Here is a 26079-nt window from a genome sequence, read left to right as displayed (position 1 = left end):
GTGATATTAAATTTGCAGCTATGTCATGTGTTTATTTTAAATAATTTTCCTCGCTTCAGGTTCCCTTTAAGTATTGGAAACAGTATGAAAGTAGGCGATACAGAGGACATCACATTTAATACATTACTGAATTTGTTAATAGCAGTATAAGTTGGTACTTTACAAATTATTAATAATAATAATAATAATAATAATTACACAATGAGAATATATGGGACAAATTATATCAAGCTTAGAAATCTGCAATCTTGCTCGTATACCTTCTAAAAAGTCTAATTGAGAAAGTCCATGAAGCTCCTGCTATTACCATTACAAATACAATATTTGTTGGTGTGGGTAGAATGTTTAGAACAGTCTTATGCTGGAAATATCCAATACAAGGATCGCACACACGTCGGTAGGTAGGCTGGTGCTGGCCCCCCAGCAATGTGCAAGTAATTTTCATGAAGGAGTCCGCACACAAACCGTAGAAGCAATAAACGTGAAGTATTTATTCTCCCATCACATACGTGTGCAGACACGGTCTGACCTGCTTAGGTCAACGCACGTTTCGGGGCCAAGCAGGGTCCCCTTTGTCAAGACAGATAGCAGATAAGACATACACCGTGTAGGTCTTATCTGTCTTGACAAAGGGGACCCTGCGTGGCCCTCGAAACGTGCGTTGACCTAAGCAGGTCAGACCGTGTCTGCACATGTATGTGATGGGAGAATAAATACTTCACGTTTATTGCTTCTACGGTTTACGTGCGGACTCCTTCATGAAAATTATTATGCTGGAAATACACGTGTCGTTTTTGCGGCAGATAGATGGTTAGATAATTTCCGACATGTCCGATCTCCCGTTTCATTGTTTTGCAGTTCGATTCCTGATAGAGGTGAATAGAAAACGATAAGAAAATGGGGCGGAAGATAAGAGAATCGAGTGGAGAATCTAGTGGGAAAATCGATCGAGCGGAGAATCGAGTGGAAAAAAAAGATCCATGTATTCCCAGCATTATGCTAGGTACACACCATACCATTTTCTGTTAGATTTACCTGCCAGTTAGATGGTTAGATAATTTCCAACATGTTGAAAATTATCTAACTGGCAGGTAAATCTAACAGAAAACGGTATGGTGTGTACCTAGCATAATGCTGGGAATACATGGATCATTGTTTCCACTCGATTCTCCGCTCGATCGATTTCCCCACTAGATTCTCCACTCGATTCTCTTATCTTCCGCCCGCTTTTCTTATCGTTTTCTATTCACCTCTATCAGGAATCGAACTGCAAAACAATCAAACGGGAGATCGGACATGTCGGAAATTATCTAACCATCTATCTGCCTAGCAATTAGGCATAGTTCTACTCAGCAGGAGATAACCAGAAGACAATGCACCAGAGATAATGACCAGTCTCTACTTCTGGGAATACACAGTGCGTCTCCGTGGCTCGATCGAGCCATTAGATGGCTCGATTGATAATATCCGACATGTCCGATCACCCGCCGGATCGATTCCATACTCGATACCGTGGGCGGGACAACAGAAAAGATAAGGAAAAAAACGAGCAGAAGATAAGAGAAATCGCCCACGGGGACGAACGGGAATCGATCCGGCGGCATAATCAAGCTGCGGAAACGCCCCGTGTATTCCCGGGAAACCAGTACTTTACAGAAAATAATCTTATGCTGGGAATACACGGGTCGATTCTGGCACTCGATTCTGCGCTCGATCATTTTGCCCTCTCCATTCTCTTATCTTCTGCTTGTATTTCTTATCTTTTTCAATTAACTTCAATGATGAATCGAGCGGCAAAATGATCGAAAGGTGATCGGACATGTCGGAAATTATCTATCGAGCCATCTTAATGGCTCAGAATCGAGCCGTGTAGTCCCAGCATAAGATTTTCTGTATAGTACTGGTTATGTCCTTATATAATATTTCATAGGAAGGTTATACATTTAACAGAGCACAATTTAGTTTTACCAGTACTGTATTTCTCAAAGTTTTCCTTTAGGGCTCTTTCACACTAGAGGCTGCGGTAGAAAAGGCTGAAAGTCAGCCTTTTGCTTAACGCCAATACATAGCGTTTTCAAAGCGTTTTCAAAGCGTTTTACAGCCCATATGAAAACGTCCACTTATTTTTATAGAAGAAAAAAAAAAAGAACAAGATAGCTGTAAAACGCTCTGAAAAGGCTTTAAAAACGCTGAAGTTGGCGTTTTCCAAACGCCAACAGCCAACTTTGGCTGTAAACAGCCCTGAAAAAGCTCCTGGGAGCGTTGAAACGCAACGCTCCAAAACGCCGAGTAAGATGTGAAAGGTAAAATGAAAGTCTATGGACTTTCTTTTACCTAGCAAAACGCCAACTTCGGCCGTGGCGTTAAAACGCCGAAAAATCCCTCTGGTGTGAAAGGGCCCTAAGGCATTATAAGTGGAAAAACAAACAACAACAACAACAACAAAAAACAATACCCAAAAGACTTTAGTAAGAAGCAGGGGCGTAACAATAGGCCCTGCAGCGCCTGCGCTCGGGGCCGTTTTTTGGGGGCTGGAGGGGTGGCAGCATGAGGGGAAAGCCTTGCCCACAGTCGGCGGGGAGAGGGGAAGTTCCCCCCTCTCCCTCACCTCGGGGCTCTCCCCTCTGCTCCCCCCTCCAGCTAGTGAATGTGTGTGGGCAGCGGGCAGCAGCGGCGGCGGGATACATACCTTCTTCCTTGCGTTCCATCGCCGCCTTCTCGCTCTAGCGGCTGACGTCACTTCCGCTGCTCTGAAATTCTGCAGGGGGATTTTCAGGTGTCTGCTGCCCACATTACGATTTTCAGGTGTCTGCTGCCCACATTACGATTTTCAGGTGTCTGCTGCCCACATTACGATTTTCTGGTGTCTGCTGCCCACATTGCGATTTTCTGGTGTCTGCTGCCCACATTGCGATTTTCTGGTGTCTGCTGCCCACATTGCGATTTTCTGGTGTCTGCTGCCCACATTGCGATTTTCTGGTGTCTGCTGCCCACATTACGATTTTCAGGTGTCTGCTGCCCACATTACGATTTTCAGGTGTCTGCTGCCCACATTGCGATTTTCAGGTGTCTGCTGCCCACATTACGATTTTCAGGTGTCTGCTGCCCACATTACGATTTTCAGGTGTCTGCTGCCCACATTACGATTTTCAGGTGTCTGCTGCCCACATTACGATTTTCAGGTGTCTGCTGCCCACATTACGATTTTCTGGTGTCTGCTACCCACATTGCGATTTTCTGGTGTCTGCTGCCCACATTGCGATTTTCAGGTGCCTGCTGCCCACATTGCGATTTTCAGGTGCCTGCTGCCCATATTATGATTTGCTGGTGTCTGCTGCCCACATTACGATTTTCTGGTGACTGCTGCCCACATTGCGATTTTCTGGTGACTGCTGCCCACATTGCAATTTTCTGGTGACTGCTGCCCACATTGCGATTTTCTGGTGACTGCTGCCCACATTGCGATTTTCTGGTGACTGCTGCCCACATAAGGATTTTCTGGTGACTGCTGCCCACATAAGGATTTTCTGGTGACTGCTGCCCACATTACGATATTCTGGTGACTGCTGCCCACATTAGGATTTTCTGGTGACTGATGCCCACGTTGCGATTTTCTGGTGACTGATGCCCACATGGCGATTTTCTGGTGACTGGTGCCCACATGGCGATTTTCTGGTGACTGCTGCCCACATTGCGATTTTCTGGTGAACTCTGCCCACATTACGATTTTCTGTCCCACATTACGATATTCTGGTGAACGCTGCCCACATTACGATTGTCTGGTGAATGCTGTCCACGTTCCAATTTTCTGGTGACTGGTGCCCACATTACGATTTTCTGGTGAACTCTGCCCACATTATGATTTTCTAAAGGCCCACATTACGATTTTCTGGTGAACTCTGCCCACATTACGATTTTCTGGCCCACATTACAATTGTCTGGTAAAATGCTGCCCACTTTACAATTAATTTACAGTGAAACGCTGCCCCATTACGATTATTTGGCACCTATGGGGGGGGGGCATCCAAATATTCGCAGGGGGGCCCAGTGATTTCTAGTTACGCCCCTGGTAAGAAGGTTATATTTTGTATGAAAAAGAAGTAAAGTATTCTATAAGAAATGGAAATTGATGAATGATGAGGGGTTTTAAGTGTCTCTAGGAGTGTATCTAGGAGATGATCGTAGATGTTGTGTCTTCTTTTGAAATAATAAAACACATTACAATGTTATTAAACAGTTACATTGTGTCACAGTTTTGATAATTTGAAAAACCCATTATAAAGTACCTCATTAAATGTTCACTTTAACACCAACTAAAAATAGGAATTCATTTTCTTTTGACTTTGACCAATCAACCCCCAGGGACTTGCAACTAACATTTATACAGCAATCCCACTTCTGGCACCCTCTACAATCCCAGCACCCCCCGGCAAGCCATGATAAGTACTTAATTTCATTATGTCAATAGACTTTTGCATGTATTGGTACTTATTTGGCAACAAACGTCATGAGAAGTGCCAAGCTGGTTTCCTCCTCTTGCATCTACTTGAAACTAGGCTGTATTACTTTTATCTTTTTTTCTAACTAAGGAATTACACTTTCTCTGCAGCTTAAAAAACTTCAGTAGTTAAAGATTGGTCAGTGTGAGAGCTGAAAAACATTACATCCTGTACCAGAGCGTGTCAAAAGTTTGAAAGGTAGATTTTCATCTTAAGATACGAAGGAGGCTATGGGATTCCAGGAAAGTCCCATCAAGGAGTTGGAAGATCGATACAGCAGTTTTCTTGTTTTATTTTTACTTCAGGTTTGCTTTAAAACCACTGCCTCGTCTCCGTTATGGATATAGGTGCAGTATTATCAGCAATTCATTAAAAAAAAAAAAAAAAAAAAAAAAGGAGAACTTGTAAGTTCCCATTGTTTCCAGCAAGGTCTCCAAATCTTATAATTTTTTTTATATTCTTATAAATTGGAATAATCATCATTCTGCAGTTTTTCTTAACAGGCTAAGCAGCAATTCACATAGATTTTCGGTTTTCCAAGCTGGGGAATAAGAGAAGGGGGCTGGGGGATTCATTTTCATATTAATATTTCTTGCAAAGAAATAGTGGGATACAAGGTATAGTAATTTGTTTCTTGTTTAATCTATGAGCAGTGTTAAGCAGATTTATAGAACCACTCAGGCAGTCAGCTACACATGCCATATTGCCATTGCCTTCTATTAGTTTAACGGTAAAACAAAACCTGCTTGTGAATCTCAAACAAAGCCTGCCCCATGCGATTTGAATTATCAACACTCTGCACACTTCATCAAACTCCCGTGATATGAAACATGTTATTTATTCATGTACCTCTGCAGTCAGCATCTGGTCAGTATGACAGGTCAGAAATCCGGCTAGTCATTTGGTTTATAAAGATAACTGTTAAATGGCAGTAGCTGTCTAAGAACAATGGCACATGGTAGGCTATTTACAGCTGATAAAAGTTATTACATTTCCATATCTGAATACCAGGCGGTCTGAAGCAACGTACAGCCAAGTATGTTGATAATAAAGTTAATCACCATGCAGTAATAATTGTATTTCAAATCCCCATGTAATTGCAGAAAAAAAAAGTTTATACAGTATGACATTTCCATTACTTTGTTGGATTTTTATTATACTTTTTATTTTTTAAATATGTGACCAGACCACTCCTCTTCCTCTATGTCATATAATGAATTAAAGGAAACATGAAGTGAGCGGTATATAAAGGCTGTCATATTTATTTTGTTTTAAACAATACCAGTTGCCTGGCATTCCTGCTATCATTTTAGCTGCTGATCTCTTTATCCATCTGATCTGCATGCTTGTTTGGGGTCTCTAGTTAAAAGTATTAGTGAGTCAGAGGATCAGCAGGACTGCCAGGCAACTGGTATTGTTTAAACGCAAATATGATAGCCTTCATATACCTCTCACTTCAAGCTCCTTTTAAGCACAGATTCACAGTTTCAAAAGATCCAATAAGGTCTGATATCTGTCCACTCATTAAACTCAAGAAAAAGGTGTGACCACACCCACTGCGTGCTGCTAATTAACCACTTTCATTGGTTCCTGGCCCGGTCTTTCAATGTAAACCAATGGGAGGGGCTTACATTGAAAGACAGGGCCAGGAGCCAATGAACTCGGCTCCTGACCCGCTTACAGGGCTCTGCCGTCATAAAGACAGGCAAAGCCAGTGGGGATTAAGCGGTGAGATCGGCGGGAGCGACGGAAACGGCGGATGCGTACAGCGGCGGCTAATTGAAATCTACGCCCTGCGTAGATTTCAATTAGTTCGGTCCTTAAGTAGTTAATGTTGATTTCCATCTCAGACATTAGGAAGTTAGTAAGGAAGTTTGGGGTAAGGGACCAGGAAGGGATTTTTTTTCTCAATAGAAGGGGAGGTTGAAGTAAAAATAATCAAGGGTTGTTCCTTAGGAAGGTACATTAGGGTCCAGCATGAGGCTGGAACAACTTTAGGAGGAGAGGTTAAGCGTCACAAAAAGGTGTTTTCATAATGACGCGAAGTTAGGTTTAGGCATCAATAGGTGGTTTACTTTCAAAATAAAGTTGAGACTATACATTAGGAAAAGTTTGTTAGGAAGGGAGGTCAGGGTTAGGCATCAGGAATGACTGTTTGTGAGGAGAGGATTTCAGCATTAGAAAGGGGATTTCATTTAGGTTATCATGCATTAGTGCCCCGAGCAATGAGGGAACAAATAAAACAAATGTTGAAAGCATCACACAGCTGATAAGAATCACACTTAGCTGAACCAAGCGCAATGCCAAGTGACTGTGGCCCACATATGTACACCTCTGGTCATCTTTGAACAACAAATATAAAATGGGACTGTTCCTATGTTCATGGAGTGTAATGCCTTGTGGAGCATTCCATTAAGCACAACTCCTATGCAGCCCCTCAGACCAAGCAACAGCGGCACTAGGATCATTACTGACTTACTATGAGAACATGCCTCAGTATCCCATTCATAAACATAAAAAGGTATTTAGCACTTTTTTATGCTCAATTTATAAACAGATTGGTGAAACTGCTTTTTAAATTATGAAAACACAGCATGTGTGTGCATTTAAGATAGTTTCCAGCAAGTGTTACATTCCAACAAATATCCTACGTCAATTACATTTTCCCTAACCAATAATGCAGCTATAATGCATTACTGATTCTGTCTCCCTGTTTAGCGACTAGTTACCCTATGTACATGTGCATTCTATTTACCAGCACATGAACACAAGCAGTATACAGTGATCAGTCCTGAAGCCAGGAGAGTAACAATAGACCCTGCAAGGGTTGCATCCGCAGTGGGGCCCAGAAGCCACAGGGGGCCCCGTTCTGAGAGACAGACAACTAAGGGCAAGGAGAGAAAAAAAAAAACTTTCTGCTCTCTGCACAATTGTTCTAATGACTGCATCTGCTCAGCCACTGATAAAGGAATCATACAAACTTTTGTAGTCAAAGATTTGTAGACAGTCCCTATTCAGAGTGCAGGGGTAGGAGGCCCCATCCAAAGTTTTGCAGGGGGGTCCTGTGATTTCTAGTTACGCCCCTGCCTGAAGCACAGATACATGAGAAGTCCTGTCACACACAGCTGTGGGCAGCACACTGAGGACTGAACTGCAAAGAAGAACTTGTGACATCAGCACAGCAAGAAGAGCCAGTACATTGCTGGTCATACAGACGGCTTGCAAAAAAGCAGCACATGAAGAGCAGCCTGGGGATTTTCTTTAGAAAAACAGATTGGTAACGCAGTAAGATAGCGTGATAAATAAAGGGGCAATCTAGGGTTGGTATATTACATTCTTTCTACAGGTTCACTCATTTAGACTGCTCACTGTACATCCCTTCACATGCGTGTACAGAAGGAAGGAATTTGATAACTTGATTGCTACACAGTGCTTTTCACAGTTAAAACGTATACAACCTGAGCAGTAACTTCCGTTTAGGAGTGTAAACGGCTGCATTTTTTTTTTGTGTAAAGCGCAGTGCTGACCCATTCAGTGCATTTGAATGGGGTTAATACTGCAACATCATTGTACTGCAAAGCAACAGTGTTGACAAGCCTTGAATTTCTTCCTGGACCTGCCTTAACTTTTTAGTAATTGCACAACTAGAATGCCAACTATGAGGGCTTGTTCACACTTGGAGCGATTTCGCTTTTTCTTAAGCGCTGGCAATTTTAAAAATCGCCTTAACGGCTTGTTCACACTACATGAGCTTCTAAGCATTTTGTGATTTTAAAAGCGCTTTGCTAATGTTAATGTTATTCTTTGTGTGTGTTCACACTGGAGCGATGTGATTTTGTAAAAATCCCCCATAGCATTGCAGTAGCAAGAACTTTTAAAATCTCTAGCGTTTAAAAGCATTTCTGCAATGTTGCTCTATGTGAGTGTTCTCACATGAGCGACGAGCTTTCTATCCAATCACAAACGTGGGTCCTGCACCATTCTCTGAGCGTTTGCAATCCAATTGAAAAGATAGGAAAAATCGCTAAGCACTTCAAAAAGCGTTTGAAAAGCGACTTTCTGAACGTTTTTAATGAATAAATGCATTGTATTTATTGGTTTCCGGGGCAAGGAGTTCACTTCCTGACTGACGTCAGGAACTGAAAAAAAAACATTGCAACACAAAAGCACTTAGAAAAGTGCTTTTCTAAGGACATATTGCTCTGAAAGCACTGAAAAAAAGCGATTTCACGCTCAAAATCGCTCAACACTTGCGAGAGCACTGACGATTTATAATGTAAACAAGGCCTAAAAGGTTTCATGTCAAATACTTCCCTGAATCTGTTTGTCAGTTATTAAGCACAAAGCAGGAAGTAATTTCCCACCACTTGTTCCACGCCTGTAATATTTACCACCACAGGTTCCGCGCCTACTATTGCTTTACTTTAAAGGACCACTATCGCGAAAAAAAGAAGGTAGTTAAAATCTGACAGAAACGACGGGTTTTGGGCCAGTCCATCTCCTCATGGGGGATTCTCAGGGTTTTCTTTGTTTTCAACAGCATTTTCTGAACAGCAGTGTAACTGCCAAAATAGTAAGAGACCCGCCAGCCTCGACACTCACTTGCACACTGTTTTGTTAGACTTTGCAACTGCTGTTCAGGAAATGTTGCTGAAAACAAAGAAAACCCTGAGAATCCCCCATGAAAAGATGGATTGGCCGAAAACCTGTAAGTTCTGTCATATTTTAACTACCGTACCTACTTTTTTCACGATAGTGGTCTTTTAACTGCAATTACATGCTCATCACATGACCCCCTCCAGATTCTGGTAAGGCATACACAGGAGTTGGAGAAACCACTACCATTAACCCTGCTGTAATGTTAAAGAGAGTCTGAAGCCTTATAAATGTGCTCTTTTATTTAAAGAGGCACTACGGCAAAAAATTGTAACATTTAAAATGTGCAAACATATACAAATTAAGAAGTATGTTTTTCCCAGATTAACATGAGCCATAAATTACTTTTCTCCTATGTTGCTGTCACTTACAGTAGGTAGTAGAAATCTGACAGAAGAAGTGACAGGTTTTGGACTAGTCCATCTCTTCATAGGGGATTCTCAGCAAGGCTTTTATTCTTTATAAAGATATTCCCTAAAAAGGATTTAAAGAGGAACTCCAGTGAAAATAATGTAGTAAAAAAGTGCTTCATTTTTACCATAATTATGTATAAATGATTTAGTCAGTGTTTGCTCATTGTAAAATCTTTCCTCTCCCCGATTTACATTCTGACATTTATTACATGGTGACATTTTTACTGTGGGCAGGTTATGTAGCTGCCCCTAGCTGTTTTGGCTGTTACAGACAGCTGTAAACAGCTATTTCCTGTCTGTGAACATTGTTACATTGTGGCAGTTTGCCCAGAGTACCGCGGTCCCAGAGCTTCTTGTGGGAGGGGTTTCAGCACAAAATCAGTCATACAGCGCCCCCTGATGGTCTGTTTGTGAAAAGCATCATATTTCACATGTAAAAGGGGGTATCAGCTACTGATTGGGATAAAGTTCAATTCTAGGTTGGAGTTTCTCTTTAAGTATGATCATGCTGGCCCGCCTCCCTGCTCTCTACACAGTTTTTTGGCAGTTGGACAGGGCAACTGCCATTCACTAAGTGCTTTTAAAAATAAATAAATCCCTGAGAATCCCCCATAAAGAGATGGACTGGTGCAAAATCTGTCACTTCTGTCAGATTTCTACTACCCACTGTAAGTTACAGCAACATATAAGAAAAGTACGTTATGGCTCATTTTACTCTGGAAAAAAAATGTACTTCTTATTTGTCTACGTTTGCACATATTTTAAATTTTAAAATTTTTCGCCCTGGTGCCCCTTTAACAGTCACCTTCTACAATATCACACAAGCTAAACCGCTGCATCCCCGCGGCAGAACGCTGTCTGCCTGTTCTGCTACAAGTATGCAGATCAGATGTATATGGAATCCCCTGTGGAAAATGTGGGGAGCCCTTCCTGATAGAGGCAGAGCTTAGCTCTGCCTCCAGGCACGTCAATCACTGCTGATCCCCTCCTCTCAGTCTTCCTTCACCGAGAATGGCGGGGAGAGGTGGAGATGCATGCAGATTGACACTCATGGAGGCAGAGCTACAGCACAAAGCTCTGCCTCCCTGGGCAGCAAAATCCTCGACCAGGAAAGTCATGGAATTCTGCCCCGGTATTTGGGGGGTTTAATTGCGGCGTTCTGCTGCGGGAATGCAGCGGTTTAGCTTGTGTGATACTGTAGAAGGTGACTGTAAAATAAAAAGAGCAAAATAGTAAGGCTTCAGATTCTCTTTAAGCATGTATTGCAGTTAACACATGCAGAGCTTCCGAGCAAACACAGGTATATCTGTTATACAGGCATTCAAAAAAAAAATTAAAAATTAAAATGTATGTAGGTGTGACTACGGCAAGAAAGGGCTACTTTCCCATTTATTTAATTTTAAACACCAAATGCATGCCTGCCTGTTCTGCTGATCCTCAGCTTCTAATACTTTCAGGCAGGGGCCCTGAACAAGTATGCAGATCAGATGTATATGAAAAGATTAGGTGCATGCTTGTTTCAGGTGAGGGATTGTGACACTACTGATGCCAGAATGATTAGAAGGACTACCTGGCAACTGTTATGGTTTAAAAGCAAATTAATAGGACAGTCTCCATATACCTCTCACTTCAGGTCCCCTGTAAAGTCTGGTACACAGCAAATTATGACTGGCCAATGAGTGACCAATTTTATCACCTCCATATAAGCATTTAAAATGTTGGCCTTCATGCTATAACACATTTTCCAGGTAAGCTATCATAATACATGGAAGTGGTAAAGTTGGCCAATGATTGTCCAATTAAAATTGTATGTGTGTATCAGGCTGAACTCTCCTAAAAGATGAAGCAACTTTGGAGTGCTCAGTATCCCATCCTAGAGCATTAAGAAAATTGCAAAATAAACTGTCAGATTTAGCCTTATGTACAACTACTGTATAAACCCAAATCTGAAAAAAAAATGTAATCCAACATGCTGTTATCCCAATAAAGTAAGCAAGATCACTGCACTTTTTCTGGTATCCTTATAAATGAGGCTGTCTACATGTAAAATAGCATAATGAAATATGCATGGCCATGGGCCATTAACAGTTTCCAGCCTATAAATGCCTTTAGCACAACTACATGGTATAATTACGAACTCCTGGGATAACCACTGTATAGTAAATGAGTGCTTCAAAAGAAAAATCTGCATTTTTTGCCTCTTTCTAGATTCAGTAGGATTTTCCCAGCTGCAGCATCGCCTGGCTCTCATGCAGAACACTATAAACCAAATTACACATACTATGGATTACCGGTGTTCATGGTCTCTGAGACTAACATAAGCAATATTGGATTACATTCATACAACCTTTTACTTAGAAACCAAGTGTAACAACCTGTGAATCGGCGGCTGCTGACACGCAGGGGGTGTCTGCAGCCGCCTCCTTCCCTGGCTCTCAAGTGTCCTCCGTTCCGTCGGCGTATAGTACGCCAGGAACAGTCTTGTCTGCGGCTCACAGGGGGTCTGTCTCGCACGGGCGCACGCGGAGACAGGATCTTTATGCTAACAGAAGGCGCGTCAGCTGACCTGCCGGTCGGCTGACGTCAGGGATGACTCTCGCCGCTCGGATTGGCGGAAGTCCGAGGTGGGAGTGGCTGAGAGTCTCCCTCTTCCTCATAAGCCTTCGATTGCCATTCAGTCGCTGTCTGCTGTCATGAATACTTACATGTTAGCGCTCAGACCTTAGACTAGTTCCAGGTGTTGAAACCAAGCACTTCACACCAAGACTAGGATTATTGTATATTGTATTAATTACCTGTGTTTGACTCTGGCTATACTCTGACTTTGCTTTGGCTTACTGATTCTGTACTTCTACCTATCTGCCTAAAGTTGCTGAACCCCTTGCCTGATTACCGATTACTCTTCTGCCTTCTGATTTCTGTACTGATACTGCCTTTCTGTTGCCAAACTTAGCCTGTCTGACCATTCTACTCACCAGTGGGCCCTCGCCACTGGTGAGGGGTGCTATCTACCCACCTGCCCTCTGGTGTGGTATGGCTACTCTTCCTTTAGTGACTAATAGTACCTTGCCAGCTCCTTTGGTAAGGTTTAGTGAACTATACAGTCACAACCTCTGTTTAATACCTTTCCAGCCCCTCTAAAAAAGTCTGATCACATTAGATTATCGTACAGGTAGTTCTCGCCAGTCCCTCTGACGAGATCTACCTTAATCGTTATTGTACTGTTTCTGTTGGTGCCTTCCCAGTCCCTCTGGTAAGGCCAATCCAAACTATACAGTCTCCTGTACGGATAGTACCTTACCAGCTCCTCTGGTAAGGTTCAGCTAAACTATTGAGTTACGGTTGCACCAAGCACAACACACTTAGCTTCCTTGTGGCTATACCAGTATTGGTGATTCTGCAGATCACCACATAATCAGGTATAGCGTCTGCATTATTGGTGATTCTGCAGATCACCATATAATCAGACTTCTGAGTTGCTACACCCAACCGTTACACCAAGCTTACGATGTCATAGGACCAAAGATAAATGGGTCATAGCTAGAGACCTCTATAGAAAAAGGGAGCGCTCACTGTATTACCACAGGTAGGATTTTATTGCGCATAAATATATAAATACTCACAAGATTCTGAAATAAAATTCGCCTATCAACGGCAAGCCAACCGTTACACCCCTCTGCGGCAGGGGTAGAGTTGAGTGAGGCAGTATTTTCTCTATTGAACAAAGGCCTAAATTTTTGCCCCACGGTTGAATTTGATTATGTCAAGTTTGAACAGGAACTTTTCCTAAACACGAGAAAATTGTCATTACATCTTTTTTTGCAAGTAAAGAAAAACCACCGGAACGTTTTCAGGAAGTGGACATGAGAACCATTCCCCCATTAGTTAGTACATCTGAGGACCATTGGGATCGAGAAACTTTACGTGATTTATGTGAATTGTCAGACGTGAATTGTCAGACGCATACATTCCTAACAGAATTGAGGTTAACCGCAAACTCCCCTTTGATATAGGCAATAGATCAGTCTTTAACCCCCCCATCAGTTCCAGGGGGTTCAGTTGAATTGTTCTATTCAAAAGTATTGGATGATTGTAAGTCACTAATTTACCCTAAAGATGCTATCAACTTGTCTGGCCAAGAGAGGGAAGCTTTGAGATGGCTGCAGTCTAGGACAGATCTAACCATCAAGGAAGCAGATAAGGGGGGAGGGGTGGTAATAATGTCAACTGAGCAATACCAAAGGGAATGCTTGCGTCAATTAGAAGATAGATCCACATATTCTAAATTACCCACTGATCCTACATTACAATATACTAATGAGTTGAAAAAGCTTCTCCTCAAAGGCGTCATGGATGGTGCTATAGATAGAACTGTGGCAAACAAACTCCTTCCTCAGTTTCCTCGCAGCCCGGTGTGGTACTGTATTCCGAAAATACATAAGACCTTGGATAACCCACCGGGCCGACCTATAGTGTCAGCCATTGGATCACTGACGGAGTCACTATCTCAGTTTGTAGATTTCCAGCTAAGACCCCTATTGAGATCATTACCAGCATATGTAGGGGATACCACAGAGGTTTTGAATGTTCTAGGAACTTTTGAATGGCAACCAGGATATCATCTGGCATCAATAGATGTGGTTTCGCTATATAGCCATATATGCCATGTGGATGGCCTAAGAGCTATCAAGACCTTTATACCCAATTTGATAGAGGAGGATGCTTTACAGTGGTTTGTGTTGGCGGGTCTGGAGTTTGTCCTCACCAGGAACTCATTCCTCTTTGACCGCCAGTGGTACCATCAGGAGGTCGGCACGGCAATGGGGAGCCCGGTGGCCCCCACCTATGCCGGCCTCTTCATGGGCCACTGGGAGGCAGATCCCATTTATTCATCTAGGAATGGGTTCCTGGAGCGGATCAAACTCTGGATCCGCTACATTGATGATATTTTGATCGTGTGGGAGGGGCAACGAGAGCAATTTAATGAATTCATGGAATATCTTGGGTCAAATGATGTTAATATGCAGTTTACTCACTCTTGGGGAGATCAACGTTTACAATTCTTAGATCTAGATATAGAGGTGAGGGAGGGAGTGATATTAACTAAAACCTATAGGAAGCAGACGGCGGTCAATTCTTTATTGAGTGCAACAAGTTATCACCCAGCCTCTACTCTCAGGGGGGTCCCCTATGGACAGTTCCTCAGACTCCGGAGGAATGCTAGTTCATGGGAGGACTTCCTTGTACAGTCTGAGGACCTTGTAAATAGATTACAACAAAGAGGATACCAATTAAAAATGATCCGGCAAGCTTTTTCAAGGGCAGCTGGAAAGGATAGAGCCACACTATTAAAACATAAGAGAAAAAATGGCCAGACCAATCCCCAAGAGAGATTTTTTATGCATTTTTCATACTCACCAATGTTCCAATTCATTCAACAATCAATAAGAAAAAACTGGTGGATAATCCAACAGGACAAAATGTTAAAATCAAAAAGTATCCTCCCCCCTGTGTCTCATATAAACGAGTCCCGAACCTAAAAGATAAACTCTCGCATAGCGAGTTTACCAGTCGACAATCTGGATCTTGGCTGGGGTCCAATCTCCCTAAGGGGAATTTCAAATGCCATAGGTGTTCCTGTTGTAACTTTATAGAATTGGGTGAATTCTTCTCTCGCTTTGGGCGGACGTGCAGGATCAGACAGTTTATTAACTGTCGTACCCGAGGCCTGGTATATGCACTAGTTTGCCCCTGTCAGCGTATTTATGTGGGTGAAACCACGAATATGCTCAAGGATCGGTACCAGGCCCATTGCAGGTCAGTGCACAGCGGGGAAGGGTGCCCAAGGGTGATTGAGCATATGCGTGAGGTCCACAACAGTGACGTAACAAAATTAAGATTTTTGGGCTTAGAACAGGTGACGCGTGACAGGAGGGGTGGAGATTGGCATCGTAAGCTCTTGCAGAGGGAAAGCTATTGGATTTCATATTTTGATGCGGTAGGACCTTTAGGCTTAAATGAAAAGAATAATTTAGCTGTATTCATCTGAGACTTTTATTTTAAATGATTTTAGTATCCTGATTATTGGTGTTTCCCTATAGGAAGTTTTTAATGTATTTACTCTGAATTTGCCCCTATAGATCCATGCTAGATTTCTGCTAGTAAGTCCATCCCTCTGGGTGGTAAATATATATATTGATATGTCATTTAAATGAATATTTATATTAGATGAGATTGCTCTCCCCTATGGGGATGGACTATAGCTGAATCCAAAAAGGTACTTAATTAGACATTATGGATGGTTTAGTTGATTTGTTTACGATCTTATGTGATTATGTGGCATGTATGTGGAGCAGGCGTGTTCGAATTGTCCATCTGCCTATGTAATGTTTATATATAAATTTGTAGCCTTTAAATTTTTGGCCACTTGATGGCAGCAGAGGTCTGGTTGTTTAACTTTCAGCCAATATTATTATTTCTTGCCCTCTGGTGGATATTTTTGGGAGTTCACGCGGATTTTGGGCTGATGCGCCATTAGGTCGCATTAGTTTGACGTTATATGCCATGAAGAACCCGCCGGAAGTGACGCGTATAGATTATGCGTACCACCAAGCGGAAATACCATGGCATGGCTCTGAGAAGCTTGCCGGAAGTGACGCGTACGGGCCGTGCGTCTCACTGGGCGGAAGCACCAGGGTATGGCGCCCGTCTCTGGTTACAGCGTGCGCTCCATAGGCGGACGCGACTCTGGACAATTGCGAACAGCTGCTCCACATTCTTAGGGGTAAGTGCCTATATAAGGGGAGATTCTACACAAGGGGGGTTGTCCTGATGATGCGCCACAGCATGTAGCTGGCGCGAAACGGCTGTCGACCTCCCTACCTGCACCTCTCTTTATTGAATTTACTGGATATGTAAAGTATGTCTTTTTTATTTGATACAATTAAAAGTGAAGTTTTATAAGGGATGTGCAAGGCCCTTTCTCCTGCTTTTTGAAACTTGATTACTGCCTTGGCAACTGCACTCCCCCAGTGAGACAACGTGGCTGTCCTGTGCACGATACAATATCTACCCCTCTGCGGCAATGTGGCACGCACTGTGGCCAGCAGTGCAATGTCCGATCTCTCCAGGAGGTTTGTCTTCCGAGGCGGTGGGCGCCTCGGAGGGAGCCCCGCCCACCGCCTCGGAAGACGAGCCTTCTGGAGAGAGTGTAGAGTTTATTACCAAACACCAAAATATCTCATCTACTGCTCAGTACTTAAATTTAGATGCAAATTTGCCTTGACAACACATACAACATTAGGTGTCACCTGGAAGAGGGCAAACACAAATTTTTTTCCCATGTATTTGTAATTTTTTTTTATAGTGCATTTGTAATGTCAATATACTGAGTGGAATGAAAACACAACAAAACTGCAGCATGCACTGGGGGTTGTTCAGTCACAATGTATTCCAACACATAGGACAGAACCACAATACGGGCCTTAATTTGCATGGCAGTGTAAATCATATATATATATATATATATATATATATATGTCACAAAAACACGGAACAAAGTATAGTGGAAAGAGGAGCTAAAGGTCGTTAATCACACAAGTCAGAGCAGAGTTGCAAATAAAAATACAGGCATAGAGACATAGAAAGATGATAGACATGACTAGATAGATTTGAAAGGGTACAGCGTTTCTGAAAGGGATACATCAGGCAGTAAATGTGTTGTCTGTTCAAACATTTTTTTTTCAATCTTTATCGTTTTCAAACAAATAAAACATCAGTCAATTGACAGTGTAACAAGATGTACATCACAGTAGGAGTATAACAGAACTTGTCAAAGAGTATGCCTTCCACCATAAACATGGTATCAGAGGAGGCTAATCTCAATGATTTCCACAATACTACTACCTTATAATACTAAACACTATAATAGTCCAGGAACATCTTAACAAAAATGGCAACATCTGTTTAAACATCTTTAACACAGTACAGAGCTACTTATTGGCTTCAATTCACTGAGTATTACCACATTCAGTAATGCAGAAAACAGCTGTTTATACCAATCACCTTGCCAAATGCCAATTCACTAAGCCTATTACACTGAAAAGTAAAGTTACCGACTAGTGAAGTAAATTACTGACTTGTGCAAGAAATACCTCAAGAAATTGCAAGAAATTGCAATTCCCAAAGATTAAAGGATTCAGTAAATCAAGTAAATGTGTTCAGCATTTACCTCCAGCTCTGAACAGCCGGTAACTCCCAATCTCCATGTGTTAACATTGACAGATGTAGCAGACAGCTAATAGGGTGAGCCACACAACCCTGCTTCTCACCCCATTGGATTTGATGCTCTGGAGGGTTGGACTTCCGAATGGCAGAGCAGAAGAAATGTAAAAATGCTTTTCTGTATCCCTTTAGATGTGCATAACTATATACTGGTATACAGAAGAGCTCCCTCTAGCCACTTGCCGACCAGGGCTGTATTGGCTGATCTGTGCTGCGTGGGCTCTCCAGCCCGCAGCACAGATCAGTATTATGCCAGGGCGATCAGACTTCCAGCCCTTTTTTACCCACTAGGGGGATGTCCTGCCGGGGGGGTCTGATCGCCGCCGGCCATCTGCGTTTTGTGGGGGGGGCTCCTCAAAGCCCCCCTCCGCAGCCATTTCCGCCCTATGCCTCCTTACCTCCCTCCCTCCCTCTCTCCGTAATGCGCAGGACGGAGTTCCGTCCTGCGCATTGAAGGATAGGCTTCCGCCTATCAGATGCCGGCGATCCCCGGCCAATCAGAGGCCGGGGATCGCCGATCTGCCTTACGGCGCTGCTGCGCAGCAGCGCCGTATGATGTAAACAGCGGGGATTTCTTCCCCGCGTGTTTACATTTTGCCGGCGAGCCGCGATCGGCGGCTCTCCGGCTGTTCACAGAGACACCCTCCGTGAACTGACATGGAAAGGCCGCTCGATCGAGTGGCCGTTTCCATGGTAACCCGCAGACGACCAGTTTACGCCGATCGGCGTTAGCTGGTCGTCAAGAGGCTAGTGGCTGCAGCACATCTTAAAGAGAACCCGAGGTGGGTTTGAAGAATATTATCTGCATACAGAGGCTGGATCTGCCTATACAGCCCAGCCTCTGTTGCTATCCCAAACCCCCCTAAGGTCCCCCTTCACTCTGCAATCCCTCATAAATCACAGCCACGCGCTGGCAAACAGCTTGTCAGAGCTGGCTGTGTTTAGCTCTATAGTGTCAGTCTGCTGCTCTCCCCGCCTCCTGCAGAACTCCGGTCCCCGCCTGCATCCCTTCCCTCCCTGCTGATTGGAGGGAAGGGAGGGGGGCAGGGACCGGAGCTATGCAGGAGGCGGGGGAGCAGCTGAGACTGACACTACAGATGTAAACACAGCCTCACAGCGAGGCTGTGATTTATGAGGGATTGTAGAGTGCAGGGGGACCTTAGTGGGGTTTGGGATAGCAACAGAGGCTGGGCTGTATAGGCAGATCCAGCCTCTGTATGCAGATAACATTCTTTAAACACACCTCGGGTTCTCTTTAAGGGATTTTGGGAAAGCACTGCACAGAACCCCCCACCCCCTTCCCCCCAATTAAAAGTCATTTTTTTTATTTGACATTACAAGACAATTGCTTGACTCAAACAGCAGCTTGAGGTGCATAAGAGGCTATATTAAACTAATCTGAGGTGGCTATCCATGGCCACCTTGGATGAGAATCAAGCATGTGTACAGGCATCCCCTCAAGTTCATTTAAAAGGTCCAGAACACCAAATCTTTTAATGACCATGACCCCCAAGCCCCTCCTTTGAGTCCTGTGCAGTCGTATCTTCTCCCTTTACTATAACAACAGATGTGCCATTCTGCTATAGCAGAGTTAGGTGTCTGTAAAGTAGTCAGCCCCTGAACAATGTTCTACCTCCAGTGAATTTTTGAAAACCTTTAAGTATAACCAATGTACTATTTACAGTTAATGAACGCAGCTCAAGCAATTCAACAGGTATATAAAACTCACGCATATGGCAGGAAATGGGAAATGGCCATTATTAAAACCGGCTACTGCCCCTGCGCCCCCCCTCCAATTGCAAACCCAAAGCTTCTCTGTTGAAATCCGGAGCCTTGGGGCTATCCCCATGTGTGTTGCAGTAGCCCTGGGGACAGACTTCAAAGAGGAATTCTACTGACATTCTGCATCCAGCAGTAGTTTCCTGAAGTCATCTGGCCAATAAGCATGCCATTTTTTGTGGAGACGGTTTGTGAATATGCATTGCCATCATAGCACACAGGTTTGTGAATACCACTGGTCGGATGACTTCAGATCAGAGATCATGCAGGGCCTTATTGTATCAAAGTTTACTACTAGCAAACCAATGCTGCAGAGAATTCCACCCCTAATCAAAAAATTGTAATAGTCATGTTCCAATGAGTGCAGGGAGATCACTTGGGCAGCAGTTTAGGTGGCAAAATAAGCCCCTGTAGACAACATAAACCAGATCACAACTAAAGATTAGAGATGGCCCGAACCTCCGATTTTCGGTTTGTGAACCTCCTGTAAAAGTTCAGTTTGCGCGAACTGCAATACACTTGAATGGGGAGGCGAACTTTGAAAACTAGAAAAATTTATGCTGGCCACAAAATTGATGGAAAAGATGCTTCAAGGGGTCTAACACCTGGAGGGGGACATGGCGGAGTGGGATACATGCCAAAAGTCCCTGTGAAAAATCCAGATTCGATGCAAAGCAGCGTTTTAAGGGCAGACATAGTACTGCTTCACACTGACACCAAACTCACTGTGTAACGCACCGCAAACAGCCGTTTGTGTTGTGATGGCCGTGCTGGACTGGTGCGCACCATGGCCAGAGTGCAGGCTGTGGCGGTTTTCAAGCCCATATGGTCGCTGGGCTGTGGTAGCTCAATGATAGAACAACAGTGACTGTCCAGCTGATCAAATTTGGTCTGTCCACAATGAAGCAACAACCTTATTCTCTTTGGTGTGCCACCCCTGAGACACTCATATAGCTGGCGGTCATTGCTTCATTGTGATAAGCAAGCCCCTTCACCGCGGCAAGGTAATGATCACAAAGGGGAATGGGCACGTGTACATGCCTTTTGTTTTGTTGTTGCAGCTGCACTGCAGCCAGAAAAATTATAGTTGCCGCTGCTAGCAGCGGCCTTAAAAGTTCAGCAATCCGCCTGAAGTCCTGGACCCTGTTGGTGGTGGCGGAGAAGGCAGTCAAGCGGCCTGTGGGCAGAGATGCTGTGTCGGGAGGTATTGCCTTTGAGAAAAAATTGCGGCCTGGTATCTTCCACTGCGGTGTGTGGCTTTGCTTTTGTGTGCTGCTTTTCCTCAGGTGGTCATCCCATTGCAGTTTGTGCTTTGTAATCATGTGCCTTCGTAAGGTAGTTGTCCCTATGCGGGTCTTGGTCTTTCCACGGCTCAATTTTCAGTGGCAGAGAGTACAGATGGCATTTCACTCATTTGAGGCAGACACAAAAAAAATGTCCACACCGCTGAGCCCTGGGGTGATGCCAATTTGGTGGTGGCGGCCAACTGAGTGTTCAGTGGGGTGCCAGACTTAGAGCAGGAGGAGGAAGATATGTCCCGCTTCCGTGCGGAAGCTGAGAAAGATGAGATGTTCTGTGTTAGTCAACTATGTCCTGACAATATTGAGGGTTGATGGCACGTGCCTTCTTCTGAACACTGTACCTTGGTCGAGGGCCGACACCACGACAGCACGACCTTGAACAGACCAGCCAGGTGGCCTGCCTCTGCCTTTTGTTTTGTCCATATGGGGGGGGGGGAATGAAGTGGAAGGTATGCACTGACTTGACTAATACAATGTGCAGTCACACAGGTGCAGTTAAAAAGGTATGCACAGAGTGGTATATCACACTGCATGCACTCACGTAGGTAGGTGGGTGCACTGAACACAACAGGTAGGTATATGCAGTAATGGGTATTACAATGTGCACCTGTCACACACACACACACACACAGGTAGTCACTGAATGTGCTGGGCCTGGCAGTGGCAAACACACAGTATGAATTATCAAGGCTGTCTATGCAACACAAGTGTCAGTGGGACACACAGAAAAAAATATAGATTACAAGAACAAGATTAGGTTTCAAAAGAGCTGTTGTGGGGTGCTATTTTAGCAATAAGAATCAGCAAGGAACAAGCCTACTAGAGCCTAACTCATCTTTCCCTATGAGAGTCTGCAGCAGCAGCAGCTGTCCCTTCTCTATTTACTGCAGGCACAAGAGTGACTAAAATGGCCGGCGATGCCTGCCTTTCATAAGGGGGGGGGGGGGGAATGGCTCCAGGAGAGAGTGTAGCCTGAGTGGCTACAATGTGCCTGCTGACTGGGATGTAGAGGGTCAAAGTTGACCCTAATGGTGCATTATGGGGGCGAACCCGAACTTCCGCAAAAGTTTGCGGTTCACCGCGAACCCCTGGAAGTTCACCGGGAACCGTTCGATGGCCATCTTTACTAAAGATTCACAAAGTGTAAGAAACTGCCGCCAAGTGCACAGTTCTAGTGATGTGCTTTATCTTCATTGGCTTGTAAAACAAAGATATTTGGGAGTCCGTAGTAGTGTAGTGTGCCAGATACGAGGTAAATATTGTAAACAAAAGATGGGTACCACTAACGGCAGGTGGGGAGATTTGACTCGACCCCGCTTCGGTTAAAAGTCGCTTTCTGTAGACAGGAAAAAAGGCAACACACATCCAGCAAGGAGACCATGTGATACATATATTTACAGAGGTGCCAAAAGCAGAGTAAAAAGCTTAAAACCCATTTAAAAAAGGGAAGCAGTGGTGGACTTGCCCCCTCAAGTAGACTTGAAATAGTCAATTACCAGCAAAAATACTTTATTCTTAACTCCAAAATTTGCAACGCGTTTCGCAGGTCTAAGCCCACTTCCTTAGGCTATAACAGGAGCAACTGTTCTATAAATATGAGCCAGCAAAACGCTTATAGCCTGAGGAAGCGGACTTAGACCCATGAAATGTGTTGCAAATTATGGAATTACGAATCAAGTAGTTTTGCTTATAATTGACTGATGTGTTTGTGTGCGTTTGTGTGTAGTGGGGGGGGGGGGGGGGGGGGGCAAGTCCATTACTGCCTCCTTTTTTGAACTGGTTTTAAGCTTTTTACTCTGCTTTAGGTGATCATGTTTATATACTTATCACTTTATCATCAGAATCCTAGTGTCAGGTATATAAAATCCTGCAACACTATACAAATTATCCTAAGCTATAACTGGAAACAAAGATTTATTTTACTCCCTAAAAATGAAGTAGCTGCAGCATTTTATTTCATCTAGCTTGTTCAATGTCAGATAACCAAGCTCATACACAAATGATTTCTACATATGCAAAATGCAGCATGCAGTTTCCCGTTGACAGAACATACAGAGAAAAAAAATAAAAACAGCATTTCAATTGGGTTTTTGAGTGGTTTCTATCAATGCAGCTATTTTTAATTGCGAGTTGGCATGATAACGACCTTGTGTGGGAGTGCAGATGGCAGTTTTTTTCCCCCTCTTGTAGGAGTAATCGTGATACTAGAGCTGAACACATGCTAAAAAGTACTTGTAGTTCTCGTCTATGACTAAAATGTTATGACTAAACTTCGCACTTATGTCACAGACTGTGCAGAAAAAAAAAACTGGGCTGCTTAAAATACATGGTTCCCATATTTATTATGCCATTACAGAATTTTATTTGCATTTATTTATGCATCCTGTAAAATGATTAGCCTGCTGCACACTAGAAGATACTTGGCAAAATAAAGTAAATGTAAAACCTAAAGTACACATAAACCCATGCTTATGAAAACTCTAGCAATCTAGTGTTGCTAATGCGGGCATATATCAAAATCCATGAACCTTCAAAGTAAACCCATTAGCACTTCAAAATCACATAGGAAAGTGTAGCGTCAAGGTCCATACCCATGGGATAATCTCATCTGTCAAAATGATAGTTATAAGATGTTGGTTTGAACGATTGTTAATCTATCTTTTACATAGAAAGCGGCATACAACAGTTACAGACAGCCGATGTACGATGATACTGGTGCATTTTGAAAGACCATCATGACTTATCACGTTGGATCAAATTATTCAACGTCCCCCATGTGTACAGATCTTTAAAATGATCTTTCCACTAAAGTCTACGGAACTTCCATGGCATCCTTCTTCATTTAACGGTCCTATGGTTAGCAATCTTCCTGCGGTCTATTGCATCCCATCGCTAAACATCTTTAGTAGAAAGATCTTGGTACCTTTGTACATCGGCAGTTTCCAGTGATTCAGTCTTGAAGTGGGTACTTAAGGACTCCTGAAGCGAGAGGTAAATGGAGGCTGCCATATTTATTTCATTTTTAGCAATTTCAGCTGTCTGGCTATCCTGCTGATCCTCTGCCTCAAATACATTTAGTCATAGACCCTGAATAAGCATGCAGCAGATCAGGCATTTGACATTATTGTCAGATCTGGCAATAATTAGTGGCATGCTTGTTTCAGGTGTGCTATTCAAACACTACTGCAGCCACATAGATCAACAGGGATGCTGTGGAACTGGTATCATTCAAAAGGGAATGAATAGGCTTCTCATTTCAGTTCTATAGCTGTAGAGTTTAGGGTACAGAATCCAAGGCTAATGTCTCTAGCTACAAACAATCCTGGCCACTGTTGCTGTGTAATTTAAGCTTATGATTTGGGTGTGTTTAATTGAATGTTTTAGATTTAGGATAGGGTTATGATAGGGTTAAAAGTATCAGGTTTGCTTATGGATAGATTGTCTAATAGGTCATTTTAACCTCCTTAGCGGTATGCCCAACACTGTGTCGGGCATTCCGATCTGTGGCCCCAGGAGTCCCCCATAATTAAATATGTGTCCCAAATGACTGTAAACCTTTTAGCTAGCACTAGGCTAGGTAGTAAAGGTGTCGGGCACCCCCGGATCCCCTCCTAACCCCCCATTTATACATTACCCCCTCCTGGATCCAGCGATCGTGCAGCCTCCCTGCACTGCTCCGGTCTCTCTATGGGGAGGATCGGATTTGTGCATGACATCAGCGACGTCATGTGTGATCCTCCCCATAGTGAAGACCGGAGCCGTCCGGGGAGGCTGCGCCGATCGCTGGATCCAGGCTAGCTAATGTACAAACGGGGGAGCAGCGGGGATCGGGGGTGCCGGACACCTTACTAGCTAGCCTAGAGCTAGCTACAGGGTTTACAGTCATTTGGAACAATTATTTATTATCGGGCAAAAAGTAACAAAACCTCCTGAGCAGCGTAACGCTCAGGAGGTTAAAGCACATCCGAGGTGAAAATAAACGGATGAGAAAACCAATTGCATCTATCCTCCTCCTCATGAAAATGACTTTTTAAGATACCCCGAAGTTTTATTTTATATTTAAATCTAGTTTTTATGTTTTTACTGTTTCATTGTCTCTGCTCAAAGACACCTTCATTGAAGTATGCTGGAGCTCAAATCTATGAATTATTGAACCTTTTTATCTCTTCCCTGCTCTCAGAAGCCATTTTCTGACAGGAAAGTGTTTTATGGCTGTAATTACTTATCAGTGAGGGTTATGCTTATGTCTGACCCAGTCCGACCCGGTCCCAACCCAGACAAATTGTCACTTGCATACCTGATGTCTAACTTTTTCAGGGAGAGAAAAAAAAAAAGGAACAACCTAGTTATTTGTGTGGTTGGCAATGTGTACATACACATGTCTATCGCTTCATGTCACCTCGGTTTTCTTTTAAATAAGTTGAAGCTTAAAGTAAACCAGACACGTCAAATTGTAAAGATTTGATACTTACCCGGGGCTTCCTCCAGTCCCATAAGCTTGTTGTCAGAGTCCCTTGCCATCCTCCCGCAGTCTGCCATTCAGCCGTGATCAGCCCCGGTAAAAGGCTCAGTCAGGTACAGTCTGGGTCTTCTGCGCATGCCCGGACCTGCCACACATGCGCAGTAGACCTGGACTGATGTGACTGGGCCAGTTACTGGGGATCAATCGCAAGAGGACGGCAGACCGCAGGATGAAGGCGTGGGACTCAGACAAGCTTATGGGGCTGGAGAAAGCCCTGGGCCCTGGGTAAGTATCAAAGCTTTACAATTTGACGTCTCTGGTACACTTTAAAGATGCACTGCAATGACATAGTGGAATGCAATCAATTATTCAGTAATCTTTTATGGTAATTGTCCTGATTCAGCATTAGAAATGCTTTCTATAATTATATATTGTTATATATTGAATGTAGCCCCACCCTCCCAGTGGTTTAGCCTAGGCAGATTAATTATGCGGAATTCCTTCCCCCACCCACACACTATGGGCCTGATCAAATTCACGTTTTTCTCCCAAGTTTTCTCCTAGAAGATAATTTTATCTTCTGTTTAAAATAACATTTTACCTCTCGCAATTGATAAAGTACTCTCAAAATTATTCTGATTATTTTCTCGCTTGCAGCTTGAAAGGCATTTTATTGATAAAACGTG

The 26079-nt window shown here is 43.5% G+C and overlaps 1 protein-coding gene across 7 annotated transcripts in view; it reads right to left on the bottom strand.

The window, feature by feature from the left end:
* The window catches only part of CNKSR2 (connector enhancer of kinase suppressor of Ras 2), a 496515-nt gene that overhangs the window by 413757 nt on the left and 56679 nt on the right, over nucleotides 1-26079 (bottom strand). The gene's annotated exons all lie outside the window — the stretch shown is intronic.

This window comes from Hyperolius riggenbachi, chromosome 2 (assembly GCF_040937935.1).
Source record: "Hyperolius riggenbachi isolate aHypRig1 chromosome 2, aHypRig1.pri, whole genome shotgun sequence".
In the NCBI taxonomy this organism is placed as follows: Eukaryota; Metazoa; Chordata; class Amphibia; order Anura; family Hyperoliidae; genus Hyperolius; species Hyperolius riggenbachi.
Note: the sequence above shows the minus strand (reverse complement) of the source record. Positions and strands in the feature narration are given on the sequence as shown.